General features: G+C 37.8%; 1 protein-coding gene across 2 annotated transcripts in view; it reads left to right on the top strand.

Annotated features, from left to right (window-relative positions):
- Positions 1–5,931: 5,931 nt before the first annotated feature.
- snap25b (synaptosome associated protein 25b) overlaps positions 5,932–19,682 on the top strand; it is a 55,508-nt gene continuing 41,757 nt past the window's right edge. For both annotated transcript variants that reach the window (XM_084393109.1, XM_084393110.1), the window contains exon 1: positions 5,932–6,057. The gene's annotated coding sequence lies outside the window, so the exon portion shown is untranslated. The remainder of the gene's footprint in view (positions 6,058–19,682) is intronic.

The raw sequence follows: 19,682 nt of genomic DNA, 5'->3' as shown, positions 1-19,682 counted from the left end.
ATAGGATAGCATCTTGCAGTTGATGGAGATTTGTGGGATGCACATCCAGGGCATGAAGCTCCCGTTCCACCTCATCCCAAAGATGCTCTATTGGGTTGAGATCTGGTGACTGTGGGGGCCATTTTAGTACAGTGAACTCATTGTCATGTTCAAGAAACCAATTTGAAATGATTCGAGCTTTGTGACATGGTGCATTATCCTGCTGGAAGTAGCCATCAGAGGATGGGTACATGGTGGTCATAAAGGGATGGACATGATCAGAAACAATGCTCAGGTAGGCCGTGGCATTTAAACGATGCCCAATTGGCACTAAGGGGCCTAAAGTGTGCCAAGAAAACATCCCCCACACCATTACACCACCACCACCAGCCTACACAGTGGTAACAAGGCATGATGGATCCATGTTCTCATTCTGTTTACGCCAAATTCTGACTCTACCATCTGAATGTCTCAACAGAAATCGAGACTCATCAGACCAGGCAAAATTTTTCCAGTCTTCAACTGTCCAATTTTGGTGAGCTTGTGCAAATTGTAGCCTCTTTTCCTATTGGTACCCGGTGGGGTCTTCTGCTGTTGTAGCCCATCCGCCTCAAGGTTGTGCGTGTTGTGGCTTCACAAATGCTTTGCTGCATACCTCGGTTGTAACGAGTGGTTATTTCAGTCAAAGTTGCTCTTCTATCAGCTTGAATCAGTCGGCCCATTCTCCTCTGACCTCTAGCATCAACAAGGCATTTTCGCCCACAGGACTGCCGCATACTGGATGTTTTTCCCTTTTCACACCATTCTTTGTAAACCCTAGAAATGGTTGTGCATGAAAATCCCAGTAACTGAGCAGATTGTGAAATACTCAGACCGGCCCATCTGGCACTAACAACCATGCTTAACCAAAATTGCTTAAATCACCTTTCTTTCCCATTCTGACATTCAGTTTGGAGTTCAGGAGATTGTCTTGACCAGGACCACACCCCTAAATGCATTGAAGCAACTGCCATGTGATTGGTTGATTAGATAATTGCATTAATGAGAAATTGAACAGGTGTTCCTAATAATCCTTTAGGTGAGTGTATATTGGCTGATGCGTGTATGATCTGAAAGCATTGTTTGATTTACAGGTGAAATGGGTTTGAGCCGATTGTTTGATTTTGTGAATGTAGTTTGAAGATTTGTTTTTGTGTTTAATGTTGTGAGAAAACTGTAATTTAACTGGGCACACATCATGCTTTGTTGTTAAATGACTGGAAGAATCCAACAGCTGGCTGGTGAAGTGTGATTTTTTTTTTATATATATATATATATAAAACGGAAACCTCTGGAGGCAGTAATATGCAAATACATTTTCTTGTGTGACGTCACAGGACACCCAATATCAAAACGAGACATTTTTGGAGCTTGATTAAATAAATGCTTTGTTTATAAGGAGGAAATGATGGAAAATGTCATTTTAAATGTTGTTCATCTCAAACCTCAGAAATTCAGAACACCTGCGGATTGTTATTCCCAGGCTCTGACTCGGCACATTCATGTGAAGGAGATGCTGCAGACTCAGCTGGAACTCTACCTGTCATTCCGTACTGTGCAACCAGATGTGATGATAGTTCAAGTGTCTGTTGCAGAAAGGACAAGACATTGAGAATGTCAATTCTTCTGAGCTACAGACAGAAGCAAGACAATAAATGGTTGATTTCCATATGAAAGACTCAATCATACGCCGGGACTACTTAATAAAAGCAACGCCTTAAAAGGATGAGGAAATGATAATCGGCTCCAGTACAAGAGGTAATTGTCTTGATGATGTGGCACTCAGACACACTGACCTAAGCTCTTAATCTTTATCTCCAAAGGGAAAAAAAAGGGGGATTGAAGAATGAGGAGGGATGAATATATAGAGAAACAGATGAAGGTTAATCAAGAAAAGGAAACAAGTATCATTAAGTCCAAATGTTATTCTATGACATTTTAGTTTTATAATTCTGGTCCTGGAGGCTGATTGATCAAAACAGCAAAAAATGTATAAAATGAAACAACTATTATACAAAGAGAAACAGCATATAATAGAACATTGACTGTATCCCACAATGCAATATGCTCGGCTCATTATTTGAACATTATTTTTACCCCCCAAAAATGCTACATTAAATGTGTTTCAAAGACCATAACTGCACACTAAATTACATATGAAGCTTGATGAGGTCATGTCACACACACACTGAAGGGAACAGACATATAGTAAGGTGAAATGGTTTATTCAAGTTAAAGCAGAGTGATGGGACAACAGTGGGAATCACGATGGTGACTTGATAGGTGATGAAGACTTAGCTGGCGATGACTAAAGTGGAAACTCTGCAGGTGAAGGAGACAGACTGGAGACAGACAGACAGACAGACAGACAGACAGACAGACAGACAGACAGACGGGACGATCTCAGGTGAGTGTTCAGGTAAGGAGTCTTACGTATAAGTAACATTGATGAGACCAGACCCTTATGTGAGGGTGATGTAGGTTGATATAGGCTGTGTTGATGATGGAGTGCAGGTGCGTGTGATGATCAGCAGCAGGTGTGGTGATGGCTGACTTGAGTGCAGGTGTGGACCAGAAGGGATGCTGGGAAGTGTAGTGCAGACAGGTTACCGAGTTGGTGACTGAGCTGGTGACTGTGACAGGTCATGTAACAACAGTGCACTTTATTTCAATGGTCCACTTTAGACATTCTAATAACTATAAGTAACTTTGCAAATACATGTCAACTAACTCTCACTGATTTGCAACTACAGGTCAACTAGTCATTAGAGTATTAGTAGACTGTTAGGTTAGGGGTAGGTGTTAGGGTTCAAGTTAGTAGATTAAGTCATAGTAGTAATGCGCCATAGTAGACGCCAATGAATAAATAAAAAGTTAACTGCATTTTAATTTGACTTCATAACTCACAGTATGACTCTCTATCTCACAATTGGACTTTTTTGTGTTTACTATATTTCACAACTTACCTTCTTTCATTTTTACTCTGAGGTGGAAATGCTAGTATTCTATTCTGTGTCTGTAATATAGCAGAGCCTCTTGTACCTTGTTGATTAGCCATATTATGGTCTAAAATACACAATTTTAAGAGACCATCATAATTAATGCTTAAGCAATCAATTACCATTGTTACCTTAATTCGTATATTAAAGTGATTTGATCATATTTGACATCTTCAGGTACTTGATAGTGAGCCATTAAGTCCTTTAAAAGCTGTGATATTCCAACGCTATCTCACGACCATTGCTGGATGTCATATCCATATGAATTATTAAGATGCACACATGATATTTAGGTCGGTGGCTTTCTGTAAATGAGCCTCTTTTTATTATTTCATATGGATTTTCTTCTATATAATTATCTACATCTGCAGCCGTGTGATTACGCCTTCACAAAGATGGGGATTTTGTTTCTGCAGCTTATTCAGAGTTCAACATGTAATCATCGTTAGTAGGCAAATGATGAGGTTAATGACAGATTTCCCACCTTTTTTCCTTTTCTTTTTTTTTTACCATGAGCCACATAGAATAAGGGCTCTTTTTGACGTATTGTGGGGGTGGGTTCTGGCAGTGCTAACTGACAAGAAAGACTGAAGGGAATCTGGCTCAAATAAATGAGCTTTAATTGGTAACAGTGTGGGTCCTGTAAATGTGCGCTTGTGTCAAAGAATTCAGGATTAATCAGCCCTCGCCCTGCTGGTGCGAACAGAAAGAGCTGCAATGATATGTAAATCACATCTCATAATAAAAACTAAATTCACAACCTAATCTGAATTTCAATATGCCGAACTTCATTTTGGATGACAGCGGCATCTTCAGACAGTATAAGCACGGCTTGGATGCTAAAGACAGCTGTAATAGTCTTGTAAGTGTAAATCAATATATTTGGCAGGGTCTCCTGTTTGTTGGTTGTTGCACTAACAAGCATCACTGTCTCATTTGTATGTGCTGAATCAATATCAGCATCCTCTAGCAGTTCTTTTCTCGGTAACACTTTCTATGAAGACCATACTTATACATTTATACTTAAGTAAGTAAATATATTTATAAAGACTCATTAAGAGTTGTAGTTACATTTATATTATTTTTATAATTACTTATAAGTCATGCATTTGCTTTTTCAATGCACATGCTCATAATCCATTATACACTGATTTATGAGTATTAATTAAGCAGTCATATGGTTCCATAAATGTATTTATAATGATGCATCCTTCATTGCTATAATGCTATTATATTATAGTTACAATGAAATTATAGCAATCTGTCAAATAAGTGAATACTGTTATTAATAGCCATGTTGTGTTCTTATAAATACTAATTGTGAGTGATTATACAGTTACTAACCTCTATAAATGCATCATTGATGGCTTTAGTCAAGTGAAAACATAGGCAATTTTCCTAAAGCAAATGCTAAGAAATCATGAAGATGTGCTCATTATACATTTGAAGTTATTTACTTGTTAATGTAACTAATGAACAATAATTCCTGTAATAAAATAATGGGGGGGGGGGGGGGGTTTGCACTGTGATTTGTTGTACAGTGCATGTTTAAGCTGGTCGAACTGCTCTTTAGACAGTGTTTTATCTCCGAAGAATCCTGACCTTCATCTGTCCTGCTGATTTAAGTATCCAGATTTTATGTCTTGATTTGTCTTAATGTAGTGAAGCACTTTGCCAGATTGTTTTGTACCACTAGCGTACTGTTTCACTCTCTTTCAGCTCCTCCTTCGCCAAAGTCAAACACAGTAACACATTCTCCTCTATGCAAACACACTCCACATACAAAGAACAGTGAGCAACAAACCTTTAGGAGCCATTAAACAATCAAATAAGTGCTATTGATTCATTCCCCCTTATCTGAATCTCCAAGTCTCTATAGCTAAAGTGCTTTTATCTGATCTTGATCCTATTAGGAGATCAGGGAGCCTTGATGCTTGGGGCAAGAAACAAAAAAGTTATTGGATATCCGAACAAGGCATCAATTTCAGTATTCACCAGAAAGTTTGTATTCACCTTTACAAACAGTAACATGACAAGAGAGAACAACTAGGCACTTTGGCAAACTACTGCTCCACTACATCTTTTATAAGGAGAGTTTTTGTATAGATTAACAATGAAATAACATTTAAACCATTAAAAATAAAGGTTCTTCATTGGCATCAGTGGTTCCATGAAGAACCTTTACCATCAGCGGAAACTTTTATTTAGACAAAAGGCTCTTTATAGTGTAAAAGGTTCTAAAATGGTCATAACAGTAAAAATGGTTCTTTTAAGAATGATTCACAGAAACGTTCTTTAGGGAAACCAAAATGGTTCTTCTATTGCATCGACATGCATGATACCCCCCTTTTGAAACCAATAAGTATGTGAATGCAAAATACAGTATTTAATGCGGCCATGGGAACTGACGACATGGTCAAACAAAATCAAACAAAAACTTCTCAACAACTGTCATTTTTTATTGAAGAACAAACAGCTCCTGAAATGTTGACACAATTTTAATCTATTGATGCTCCCAATTTCAGAAGGTTTCCTTTGAATATTGTCTTGTGGGTGACCAAAAGTGTTGATAATCACTTCTCTGAGGCCACCTCTATTAGGTGATCCCCAAGGTTATTTACTAGTGTGTTAAATGAGAAGGAAAATGCTTCATTTCCCAATCACAATAAATCATATGGAGCCAAACAACCCACTGAACCCATGCACTCCAAATTAACATATAGCAGGGATCAATGAGATCTAAATCCCATAGCAGCCTCGCCCTAGTGCTGAGGGTCATTGTGACGTTAGAGAGGCTCGTCATCCTGGATGAGGGCGGGGTTATTTACACTCACTCCGAGGCTGTATGGCACGCCCTAGTGTTGAGGGTCATTATGACGTCAGGTGGGGGCACGCCATCTTTGATGAGGGATGAGGTTTTTTCACTCACTCACTCACTCACTCACTCCGGAGCTGTGTGCACAATCACTAGGTGACCCAAATCAGTGCTGAAGGAGGCAAGGCGATAGTAACATCCCCAACGTGGTTCATCGAGTGCAAGGTAGGTGTTTTTCTTTGATTTTAGCCGAGCTTTTGCTGTAGACGGTTAACACCCACAGGTTTAGTTCGTTAATTTTTGTTATGGTGTAATTTGCGTTTTTATGTTCGAGGAAGTTTCGGGAATATATGTCAGAGCTGTAATTGAGCGATTCAAAGCGTCGGCTCGTGCTCATGCCTGTTGTGTGAATTTCAGCACCACGGACAGCGCTCGTTAAGAGACGCGCGCCAAAACAGTAAAAATAGACTGAACAAGCACAAAACTAGTTATTTAAACACCGAATTCATTATTTTGTGGAAGTCAAGCCTCCATAGTACAAAGAAACGGTCTTCTTTCGAATTAATCATAGATGTGCCCTAGTTTTTGAGCAGATTGAAATAATGAGAATGTCCTTTTTTTTTCTTTTTTTTTTTTTTTTGCATGATATGCATTATGAAATTAATTATCTCTCAAAAAACAAGTAGGGTTATTCTCGACTGTATTTGCAATCATATGCTGTCGGAAAAAAAAAATATTTTCCAAAAATTGGTAGAATGTACTGTATGAGAAGCCATGCTTTACTAAAAACCTCTTAATTGGTTAACAGTGTTAACTTAATATATAGAAAGAAAAATAAAAACGGAAAAATGTAAAAAAAAAACAGCATGTATATGTTTCTTTGTTCAATATAAATACATTCAACTAAGTAATATATGTATACCTTTAAAGTATCCATTTTTATAAGAAAAACATACAAAATCCGAGAATTTCCTGTGTGAAGGATCACATTTGATGGATTTCATTTAAAGTGTTAATTGTATCTTTTTTATGCTTTATTTGGTTATCAGTTATGTGCATTGGATTGTTTTGTATTACATTTATATTATCTTATTATTATTTATAGCATTATTTTGTGCTTTGAATGCAGTTGTTTATTAACATATCGTGCTCTGTTTGCATGTCCATCATTGACCATAGTTGATGGAGAGGCCAGTTTTGATGAACTTTAAGTCATTGTGTGGCATTTTACAGTAAAAACAGATTTTAATGGCTCATATATGTTGATATATTAGCATTAATAACATACAGTCAGCAAAATGCCATACCATAATGCTTGTAACATCATCAATGTAATTTTGCAAAGTTTACCATATATAAGCTTAGCCTCCATGCTGTTATGTTTTTGAGGCTGTAACCTCATAAAGCAATACTACGATTATAATATAAGATTTTATAAGTTTGTTGATAGATTATAAAAGTGATTGAAGTCTCAAATACAAAGGCATTTAAAGGTTTAGCTGTTCTCTATTTCAATCAAAGCTGCCCAAAGTTCATCACATCTCTCCGTGTGCATTGAGCCATCAGACATCAATTGTTCAAGCAGAGCCTTGGGACTTGTAATGTTGGCATTACTCTTCTGTTTTGGGGGGGAAGTAGCCAGTACGGATTGCATAACTGTTTATCTAGGCCAGGGTGTGTTTTCTTCGTCATCAGGTCTGTTTACAGCTTTATATCTTCCAACAGGGTGTTGGCACCGAATTGTTCCCACGGAGAGGCTGGTGACAACAGAAAGACACTTTGTTTTAGGGTTCACGAGTGGATGTTTGAGGAAAACGTGTCGTATTGTCGCTTTATTTTTAGATCAGTGTCGATATGATTCAGTTTTAGAAAATAACTGAGGTGCTTGAAGCAGGTGAAAGTGAACATTTTGATTGCACACTCTACCTGCGTGTGTTCAGTGCCAAGGGACAACACAGCGTGAAGTCAGCACTGCTTTTCCTAACACATGGCGTTGAAAAAGATGTGGCGTATTTGTCTAGAAATGATTTGGAGCGTTATACACAGCCTTGAAAGGCAAAATTAACTGCTGTTTGCCTTTTTAAAAATACATTTCACATTGTGACCTGTACAGAAACATCACAATCAGTCAGAGACTGTGATATAACACGCTCCTTAGGCTGCAAATGACTTTATTGGCCGTGTTGACGGCGCCGTATGTCAAACAGTCAGCATACAAATTGTCTGTTCGCTGGAATGTTCTCTTCCCTTGATGACTTTCATGATGACTAATGCCGTCCATGCTGTGCACATGACAGGCTCATGTTCTGCTCTAGGCGTTGCAATGCTAACATGTTCAGGCTCCTCTGTAGGGTCAGAGAGATAGTTAGCAGTCCACATAAATGAATGTGGCTGGTGGCTTTAATGGATGGCTTCGTACAAGCTACCTCCGCTCCATCAGATTAGTACACTGGGCTTTATCCCTTCCTGAATGGGACACTCACTTTGGTTTTAAAGCTGTAATCCCCTCTGGTAAAGATGATTGCTTTGAACCTCCCGAACGCTGCTGCACTACACAGCCAACGCACTGACACAAATATGACAATTATATAATCGTGAAGTTTTCGAATAATCATTCCATACTTGAAGAATTTTTTTACGGTAGCGATGTTCAGCAGGTTTTCGTGGCGTCCTTATGGGTTGCGTCACTTGTCTGTGTGTAATCTATGGCATTTACCCAGAATAGAAACATTTTCTAAGGGCAGACTTTCATCTTTTTTTCCTCCTTTTCAAAAAAGGGACATGGGGTCTTTGATAACACAGCACATTTCACGGCTTGTTCTTCGTCACCGTATCATATCTTCTGTGTGTCTTCGGCTCGTCACGGGGCAAAACACGGGTTGCATCCTTCTAAAGTTTGTGCAACCTGATTTTATGAATGTTTTTGCTCCTGCTGCATGTCATGTTGTGTTTGTCATTGCAGTTGAGAACAAGTTGGCCAAAGACAAATTGTCTCAATTTCTTATAGTGCCTTTCACAATTACATCGCACATGTTTATGCTTTGAATTTCATTCGCAACCCATTTTATCTGAGCAAGTATTTTTTTAATTCAATATGACTTCTCATTTATATGAGAAGAAATGTAGATTGAGACTTGATTTCATCCCTTAGGAATTGTTTGGCTTGTGCGAAATATAGCATTTGGAGTCAAGCAGTTGGAGGGGAGAGTCTTCAAAAGTAAGAAAGATTCATGATAACAAGCAAAAAGGAATATAGTTGCAGAGCCGGAACAGGATATTGCTTTTTGATTAAATATTATAAAGACAAGCCAATTTTTATTTCAAATAACATGCACTGATGTTTTGCATTGCAAGACTAAATGTGCACTGAGAAAGTAAAAAGAGTTGTTTTATATTACAAGTTGATTATTTCAAAGAGTGCACGTTTTAATAGTGCTCTACATATGTTGTTTATAATGTCATGTGGCCTGTGGCTTCTTATGGTACAGTGTTTTTTGGCCTAGTTTTTTTCTGCTGTACTTTTGCCTCATGTTTTATTCACTCTTTCTTCAGCTTTAAAATTTCTGCCATGGATTTTACATGATCTTACGGACTGTAGCAGTTTTTGCATTTGTATTGCGGTAGAGTTTTATATATTGAGCCACAGTCTCTGAATATCAAGTACGATTTAAAGGGTTAGTTCACCCAAAAATGAAAATTCTGTCAGTAATTACTCACCCTCATGTTGTTCCAACCATGTAAGTCTTTCGTTCATCTTCGGATCACAAATTAAGATATTTTTGATGAAATCTGACAGCTGTCTCACTCCTCCATAGGCTTTCAGAGGGACCGAAACTCGCCGGCCCAGAATAGTTATTAAAAACATCGTTAAAATAGTCCAAGTGACTACAGTGGCTATACATTAAGTTTCTCATGAGACGCCGACGACAATACTTTTTGTGCGGAAAAACAACAACAATAACGACTTTATCCAACTATTAGTGTTCTTCAATGTGGGCCTCTGACGAGAGTTCACGGGAGAACTGAGATTACGGCGTTCTTCTTCTACTACTAACTTACTTGTTACTGGCTGCTCACTCCTAGGGAGTATTACTGCTATCTACTGTACAAGATGACGTCCCGACATTGCCGGAAGCGCAAAACGGTCTGTTTATAAGCAGAGGAAGACGCGCGCTGTATGTAAGCTATTGAATTCGACACTTATTGTGATTTAGGTCTCGATGATGTCGGGACGTCATCTTGTACAGTAGATGGCGGTAATACTCCCAAGGAGTGAGCAGCCAGTAACAAGTAAGTTAGTAGTAGAAGAAGAACGCCGTAATCTCAGTTCTCGCGCATGCGTCCTGGCGCTCCCGTGAACTCTCGTCAGAGGCCCACATTGAAGAACACTAATAGTTGGATAAAGTCGTTATTTTTGTTGTTTTTCCGCACAAAAAGTATTGTCGTCGCATGATAAACTTAATGTATAGCCACTGTAGTCACTTGGACTATTTTAACGATGTTTTTAATTACTATTCTGGGCCGGCGAGTTTCGGTCCCTCTGAAAGCCTATGGAGGAGTGAGACAGCTGTCAGATTTCATCAAAAATATCTTAATTTGTGATCCGAAGATGAACGAAAGACTTACATGGTTGGAACAACATGAGGGTGAGTAATTACTGACAGAATTTTCATTTTTGGGTGAACTAACCCTTTAAACCCTAACACTCAAAATAATTAATTGGTTTGAGTAGGGCAAACTTAAATTAAACAAATTTGTTTAAACTAATTATTTTATGAGTATTTAGAACTTTCTTTTTCTTTTGAGTTTCACGAAACTGACACATTTGAAGTAATCTGAATTATTTCATTGTTTTGAGTATAATGAACTTGATACTTTTAATTTAGATTAATTTAAATTAAATCGAAACTGGGCTTGGATTTCCGTTTCACAGCAGGCTTTGCCATAGCACTCAAAAGGGAGAGTATTATTATTTTTTTGTACAAGATTAATATTAAATCGGAGATTTAGTAGTGTTTAATGTTTTGCTATGCTAATTTAGATGAGTTTCTGTTATGTTGGGTTTTTTTTTAAGAGCAATTAACATGCATTGTACAAAATAAAAAATAAAAAGTAACTGATTGCCTCAATTCTTTTGAGTTTTGCCAACTTATTCGGGTTTGTATGTGTTGTTGTTCCTCTTAAAAGCTTAAAAGATGAAATTTAATGCATTGGTATATACAACACTTTATTAAAATGATGTGAGTTTGCATTGTTATGCAGATCCTTTGTTGCATTTTGAGTTTTGTTAATGACTTACGTTCAAAGCAAGTTAGAAAATGAATTGTTCTTCTCTGGAGAATACCTCCTCTGGCACACTAAAAGTGTTCCCTCCTTTTATTAAAGCTATTTGATACATAGTCACACAAAAAAAAACGATAACGTAATGAATAATAAAAAACAGGAATTACCGAGCACAAATAACTCTGGAAATGAATTCCACCTTTCTGCATCACCTTTGCTTGCCGTCCCCATACTTGCCTTTGGCAAGGAGAGAGAAAATAGACTCATAGCACAAATATGGCCCTCGGTTAAACTCTCCATTTTCCCACTGATTTAGGACCAATTCCCCTCCCACGGATTCTGTCTGCAAACATAACGAGAAAAATGCAAAACCGATGTCCGATTTTGTTTACAGACACAATATCTCCAAAGCAACACATGGGAGAGCATGTTGGTTTGGAGCTCTCTGATGAAGAAAGTTTCTCAGTGGAGGGCCAGCCACTGCTCCAGGGACTCTCCTTGATCCTGGGATCAGGGCTTTAATGAAGATAAGCCTGTGGTGTGTTGGAGTTATTGCCCAGGGGTTTAAGGGTCATATGTGACCAGATGGTCCCTTGCGAACTGAGCAGAATGAAGCCATAGCCCTGAGCATGGGGAATCGTGGGATGGTGGGGTTGGAGGACGGGACCTTTGGAAGCAGAGGGTCTGTTTAAATATGTTGACAAGCTCATTTTGGTCACGGTGGTCACCACAGAGCTTTAGAAGTACATTACGTCTGCTTTCTCTGATGTTTGTTTTGAATAACATATTATATAATTGATGACCATAAAACCATCAAAAAAACATTGTTATTTCAGTATTTTTTATGTACTATTATATTATTTATTAATATTTTGATTTGGCCTTCATTTTCATATTTTCAGTTATCATTTTAGTAATTTAAATTTTAGTTTAAGTAATTTTTTTTTATTCTAACCCTTAACTGGATTTCGTTTTCATTTTGAGGCAACTCCGGGAAAGTTTTCAGTCCAGTGATCCAGTAAGCAAAAGCATTCAAAATTAAAGCTGCAAGCAGCATTTATCGGGGTTCAAGCAGTTAAGGCCTTTACGGCCTTTAAGAACAAAAGCATCAAAAGTTATTAAGTTTTATTTAGCAAGCATTTAACCACTGACATATATGATGGAAAAGACCATTTACAGCCAATACAGGCCATTTAACATAGGACATATATGGTTTTCAAAGCTTTTTGACAGTTATAGCGCCACCTATGGTCCGATCTCCATGAAATTTTGCACGCTTGTTTAGAATGTTATGGCACATATGCTCACCAATTTTCGTGAAATTCGGTTTGGGCTGCACGATGCGTTTTACGGCAGAAGAATAATAATAAAAACCCTTACGATTACAATTGGGTTTCAGCACTTCGTGCTTGAACCCCTAATAAGAATGAAGGCTTTACTAAATGACCCTGTTACAGCCACCCAAATGCAAAAGTTCAACTTTTTTTCGATAATTATTGATCTAGAGAGTCCAGAGAATTGTCCTAGACTGGTCTGGTTCCGATCGGGCAAAAAAAACAGGGACTAGTTCGCAAAAGTAGGTTTTGGACAAAATGCGACATAGCAGAATATTTTTCCTGCCTAAATCGAATTTGGAGATAGCCATTTTGTCCGTCTTGAGCCAGGGATCACAGTGGTGTAAGGCCAAACGGTCCAAGAGTAATGGGCGATTTTGTACTTTTGGTCGCTGTAGCGCCACCTATGGGCCAATCGGGGTCATACTCTGATAGGTTGTCCCCAAATTGAGGCCTACCATCTGGCCAGGTTTCACGTCTCTAGGCCTTACGGTTTGGCCTGCACGATGTGTTTTACGAATCCTTACAATTACAATAGGGTTTCAGCATTTCATGCTTGAACCCCTAAAAATGCTAATATAAAGAAAACAGCCCACCGCTGTATGGCGAGATGGTACGCAAACAACATTTATCGGCTAGATAAAGCAAACCAGCTTCTCCCTAGTAAAATTTCGGTGTGAATTGTAAAGGTGATTGCGGTGACGTACAGGAGTCGTACAGTAAGCATGCCTGAGCCTGTTATTAATGATGCGAAAACAGTATCAAAAACTGATCGCACATTGTATTTATGCACAGACACATTTCAGTACAATCATGTTGTTTCCGCACACATTCAGGATAATGTTTTTATCTGTCATGTGTATGTTGCTGTGTTTAGTAATTCTGAATGGATCCGTGTACTGTAGTATGTGCAGTCGTAAAGGCGGCTGGTTTAGGTTTTGTTTGGCATCTCCATGTTCGGTATCGCAACTTGACATGTCTAAAACGTAAACATGCTTTGTGCATTGGTGTGCATAAACTAATGAATTCAACGCTATCTCACGACCAATTCGTACGAATTCGTACGAGTAAAATGTGACTGATTTGTATGAATTAGTACGATTTGTCTAAACCCCAGTGACGGTTAGGTTTAGGGGCGGGGTCAGGGGTAGGTCATTCGTACGAATTCATACGAATTGGGCAACTCGTAAAATATGTACGATTTAGCAAAAATCGTACAAATTTGTACGAGTGAGGTCGTATCAATTTTTCAAAAATCGTATAAATTTGTACGAATTGCAGTGAAATCGGGTTGAATTATTTAATTATACGGACTCCTTATATCATTTGGTTATTAGGTGTCCTTTTGGAAACAACCATGTAGGAAGACACATCATGGCCATATTTCAGCATGACAATGTCAAGATTCATCAGGCTCAAATTGTGTTATTTCTTGATGGAAGTAACATCACACCATATAGAAGTGCATCAATTTTTGGTCAAGATCTTGTATTGAGAATGCAAGAGTCCAGCACTCTGTAAAGTCTCCTCCAGCACATCCCAAAGACTCTCATTGAATTTAAGGTCTGGACTCAGAGGTGCCAATTCATGTGTGAAAATGATTCTTTATTCTTTCACAATTTGAGCCTGATGAATCTTGAAATTGTCATCCTGGAATATGGCCATGATGTGTCTTCCTACATGGTTGTTTAAGAAACGAAAAGCTACACACTCCATCAATTAGGGTTAGAAGAACTGTTGCCAAACATGTAACATGCTAGAAATATAATAATCACTGCAATAATGACCTAATCATAGATCCAATTTTTTTTTTTTTTTGACCAGGCGGTGTATATGCAGCTGTGTATTTTAACAGATTTCAAGCAACATATACATTGTAAATAGTGACTTGTATTTTATGAGATGTCTTTCCAGTGCTGATGTTCTTGAAGGGTTCTTCAAGCATTAATTGTGGCTTATATTTTCCCCTGTCTGCTGCCTTTGATGTCACAGCTCAGGATAGTCATTTGTGAAGGGTTTGAGACTGTGTTGTTGAGACTAACAGATAGCTCTCTCAAAGGTATTATCAACATCCTTGGTTGAAGCAAACTAATGAAAGGTGACTATGTAAGATGCAGTCTTATAAATAGTAAGATGTCTAGCAGTAAGCTAAGGGATTTCACCACAGGTAAAATGTGTTTTTAGGCTTTTATATAAAAAACCAGGAACATAAATATAATGAAAGACCAATGTTCAATAATTTTTTTTTTTTTTTTATAAAAAACATGGAATAAATATATATTCCTAGTATCGTTCTTTTTATATACTGTATATATATATATATATATATATATATATATATATATATATATATATATATATATATATATATATATATACTGTATATTAGCCAATATTTTCACTTTTCAATTTTCACTATTAAATAAATGACAAGAATATATATATATATATATATATAAGAAATACTGGGAATGTCAAACTCCAAAATGTCCAAAATATTTCAAGACTTTGAAGCCATTTGATAGCTTTTGTTTGAGAAACAGACTGAAAATTAAGCCATTATTCAATGAAAATTCAAGCTCATTCAAGCTTGAAAACCCCTGCTGTCATTCATTCTAATTGCATTAAGAAAATAAAACATGTGCGCGTTCCACAGAAGAGAGAAAGTCATATTAAAATAGCTTTGAATGTATAAACTGATTTTTTAGTCTGAACCATCCATTGTAGGATTAATATTTAGATATGATATTATGCACAATATGAAATACCACTACAGAATCTGGTCCTGTTTATTCCTAGTGCATTGTGGGTTTTATAAAAACCAGTCATGTCCATGTACAGCCCAGTGTCTCCACCCAAAAACACTGTTACATTAATAATCTTGACCTCATATTTCTCATTGAATAATGTATGTCTGCAGTGCACTGTGAAGGCAGAGACAGATGTGACAGTGTGCAGCACTGACATTTTCACTGTCCTTGACAGAAACGGCTACATCTGAAGGCCCACAATGCACTTCGAGGGCTTCACCATCCTATACAAGCCATGTGTCTTTAAAGGATTTTGAATTATAATCTCAATTAAATTGCAGCGATATTGGGATGTTAATGATGGAAAAGTGTCAAAATAATGGGAAATATTGTAATATTCAAGCTTTCTTTTATCTCAAATCTGTTTTAGAAGAGAGTGGGCAACATGATACGGGAAAACGTATCATTGGAATATTGTTTTTAATGCATTTTACTGAAACAAAGAGGAGCTATACGTGACATCCTCTCCATCACAGGGCTGAGATCATGATCGTGTCCTACTTTCAGAGTCGACTCTGCCTTTCAATGCAACGCCGAGCATGATTAATGTGTTTCAGTGGGTTTTCCAAATGGAGGTGCAGTATTTTATCAGCTTTGACTGAATTTCTGTTGACATTAGGATATTTCACTTCCTGCTAAGATACCTCCTCTGGAGTTACAGAATTCAATTCTCCTGACTTTCCGTAATTCTATAGACGTCTACGTTCGGGGATTGGTTATAGCCGACCTTCGTGTCCGACCTTGTGGAGCGGCGTAAGCGTCAAAACAACGGTCTGAGGAATGGAACCTGGCGATTTCGTGACAGCTACATTCAAATGTTTAATCACACGCTTCGCAGGCGGCCGACTCATGCTAACCTACTTTCTCAGTTTTTTTATCTCACCTTGGAGAACTGTTGTCTTCTGGAAGGCTGATTAGGTTTGATGAGCTGTGTTTCTGTGATGAGCAGGATTTAATAGTTGATTATTAGAGGTAGCAGAGCTCTCAGGGGGTCAGATGGAGTTGATTTTTTACTTCTTCTGACCATCTTCCATGGTGCAATTGATGCAGTCTATTTTTTAAATGGATAGTTCACACAAAAAAATAAAATTCCTCATGTCGTTCCAAATCGGCATAACTTTCTTTTCTCCATGGAATACAAAAGCAGATGTGCAAGCAGACCATCTACGGGACATTCCATCATATCTTTATGTACACGATATTAATCTTTTACATTGTAATCCTTTTATTTGTAATATTTGGCATGTTTGTGTGCTGCTGAGTGTCCCTGTGTGTGTAATAAGCAGAGTGTACAAACGTTGTGGACCCGCCTATAGGTGCACATTATGATAGGGCCCTTAGTTAAAAGGTTCTTGATTGGCATAATGGTTCCGTGAAGAACCTTTAACATCCATGGAAACGTGCACAAAAGTTTCTTTATAACAGTTTTTTCTTAATTAAAATGTTCTTTTCAGAACTGTTCACTGAAAGATATTTTGGGAAACCAAAAATGGAAACCCCCTTTCTTTTTTCGATGTGGATAGAATGGAGAGAAATCTGTTTTCTAGGGTTGGATGGTCCTTCAGGTTGCTTGGTAACTTGCCAGTTACCCAACACTTGTCTGTGCTGTTTGGATGTACCACCATTTTCTCTTTCTCTCTATCTATTTTATGTCCTTTACTCACCCCGATTGTTATTTTGGCTTGGCTTGCAAATTCAACATTTAGATATGTCTTATATGAAACCTTGTTTGTAAAAGTTTGGTTTTGATTTCCTTTGTTTCTCCTCGTTCTCCTCTTCTTTTCTGGTTGTCATGGTTATCAAGCCTTAAACTGAATGGGATTTGCAGTCTAATGGCTGTCTAGATCAGGTAATGGTAGAAGAGTGGGAAAAAATACTTTGCTTTTACTGATATACAGGGAAGTTAAATGGGAGGTGGTCATCCCTTCAGGATGGGAGGTCACAGCTGGAATATCCTGTGACATGGTTTTGCGCGGAATGAGATCTGATTATGCTGCATATTAAGGGAACATTTGGTGTGGCATGAGACTAAATCATGCATAAAGGCACTTCTGCAAGAGTAAACATCACATATAACTATAATTAGACTCATGTCTATGCCAGATAACACTGTGCTGAAAGTGTTTTCTGGGGAGCGAAATCTTTAAAAGTTTTGCCCCTTGGGTTACAGCCAGTTCCTGCAATGCCAAGCGAGATGATCTCAAATGGTTTTACGGAGCATTAATACATTAACTGACGTATTATACAAAATATTTAGGTAGAAATACACTAAATTATTATGTATTATACACTATCATATGAATCTTAATCTTAGGGCGAAATTGACTAAACAGGGCAAATTAGCGTATGAGCGCAATCGCGTAAAAGCACCGATGAGAGTGGAAAGTTCAGTGGGTGATTTACTGGCAATGTGCAAATTAAAGAACACAGACGCATCCGGATCATTTCATAATGTCCAATGCAATCTACCAAGAGCTGAGCAAATTAGCGTCTGGTTTAAGACGTGCTTTTTTGGGGCATTAAATAATGGTGCAAATACCAGTAAGTTGACTGGCACAAACTTTAGTAAATCATGTTGTATGATTCATTTAAAGGGTAACTCTCACCAAAATGCAACCTAGGGTCTTTTTGTTAATCTACCCGAGGCAAACTTTTGTTTAAAAGCATAATTGGAATGGAAACGCCACTTTTAAGTTTGACCGTATTTCCGTTTTCGGTCAAATTGCCTTTTGAATGGGAGTGCTTGGGGCACTTCTATTATAGCATCAAAAATCGCTATTTTTAAAACACTAAGAAGGCTCGACACAACATGAAACTTTGCTCGAAGTATCACCAGGGCTCTACACTCGAACATTGAGAACATTGTTTGTGAACAACTCACTGTATCTGTTATTGTTTCCGTCCGCCGGCATTTTGTCAGTCAAAAATAGTCGCTCTCCGAATGCGAATGAATTGACTCTGAATTTTAGTATTGTTTCTTATATGAGGATCCTTTTTCAAACACAAGGTCAATATTGATTTTCACTAACGACGAAACAACAAACTATCCGTGAATTTACATGGAACTAAGCTTTAGGAGCTTTCCATTTTTACTCTCCTCCCTGTTACGTTGCATTCGGAGATCGACTATTTTTGACTGTCAAAATGCCAGCGGACACAGCTACAAGTGAGTTGTTCAAAATCTTTCTTTTTGGTAAACTCTGTGTAATTTACAGTCCAGGTACATGTTTATGAATGAGAGATTTATTTCAATGAATCTCATAAGTTGTTCTAAGTGAATTGAACACAAGGGGCGGGACAACACAGTAAGCTTGCAGTAAAGAGAGCCAATAGGCCATAAATCCTTTTTGAGTGGTTGGTTTAATCTGTGGCCCTGTGTCCTCTGGCATGGCCGATGTGACACAGCCTGACGGGTTTAATACACATCAGGCAGCAGGTCTCTGGGGGGGGCCGTCAGTTCGATCTTCTTTGGAGGATATCTTCTTTGGATAAACATCTAACAGTTTATCTACTGATCTCTAACATCCAATTCTTTTTGTGGGCTCTTGTTTGCTATAAAAGAGACACATTCATTGCTCTCTTCATGAGATGTGGAGGTAGACGTGGTAACATCTGGTCGGGTCTGGACTGGGGTCATATTCATCTTCTTTAAATACCTCACATGCTCATGCTCATCGAACATTTTGTCCTTCATCAGGCAGTCTTTTTTATTCTATGTTTCATCATTGCAAGCTATTCTTAACTGTGCAGGGTAACACATTCTGCCAAGCAATGTGCTTTTGGGATTTGTACTGGAATGTGTTAAAAAGAAGCACCTGGTCTTTTCTTTGTCAGCACTTACTTGATATTGCTTGCAACACGAAGATTCGCTTAAACAAAATGTGCTCATTTGAGGTCAATCTGTCATCACAATGAGCTCCAAAAACGACACGAATCTTACATTATTTCATTAGTTCCCAGCAAGCAATTTTGCATTTAAAAGACGTCTAATAGCCATCCAAACACAACCCTGACATCTAGGCAAAATTTGGACTGTCAGTTCAAATTTAATTGACGTCCAACCATAGCCCAAGAATAGACTAGTCATCAATTAGATAACATGTTAAAGAAATGAAACCAAACACCTTGCAATCATTGGTGACTTTGCTTACATGATGGAATATCATACATCTTGCAAGTTATTTTGGCAAAAACATCAAAAACCAAATTCAAGGTTATTTTGGCTTGAAGTGCTTGCATAGCCGGACTATATCGGGTCTATAGTTAACCTAGATGGTGAAATGACATCTATGGCTTATTGGGCATTCTCAATGCAGTATCATATAAGATATCATATGTATATGAATTATCTGATTCTGTTGCTTTATTTTTAAATTTTTAGTAGTAGTATTTTTTACTGTATAGCTGCATTAATATATCAAAG

Source organism: Rutilus rutilus (genome assembly GCF_951802725.1).
Source record: "Rutilus rutilus genome assembly, chromosome: 21".
In the NCBI taxonomy this organism is placed as follows: Eukaryota; Metazoa; Chordata; class Actinopteri; order Cypriniformes; family Leuciscidae; genus Rutilus; species Rutilus rutilus.
Note: the sequence above shows the minus strand (reverse complement) of the source record. Positions and strands in the feature narration are given on the sequence as shown.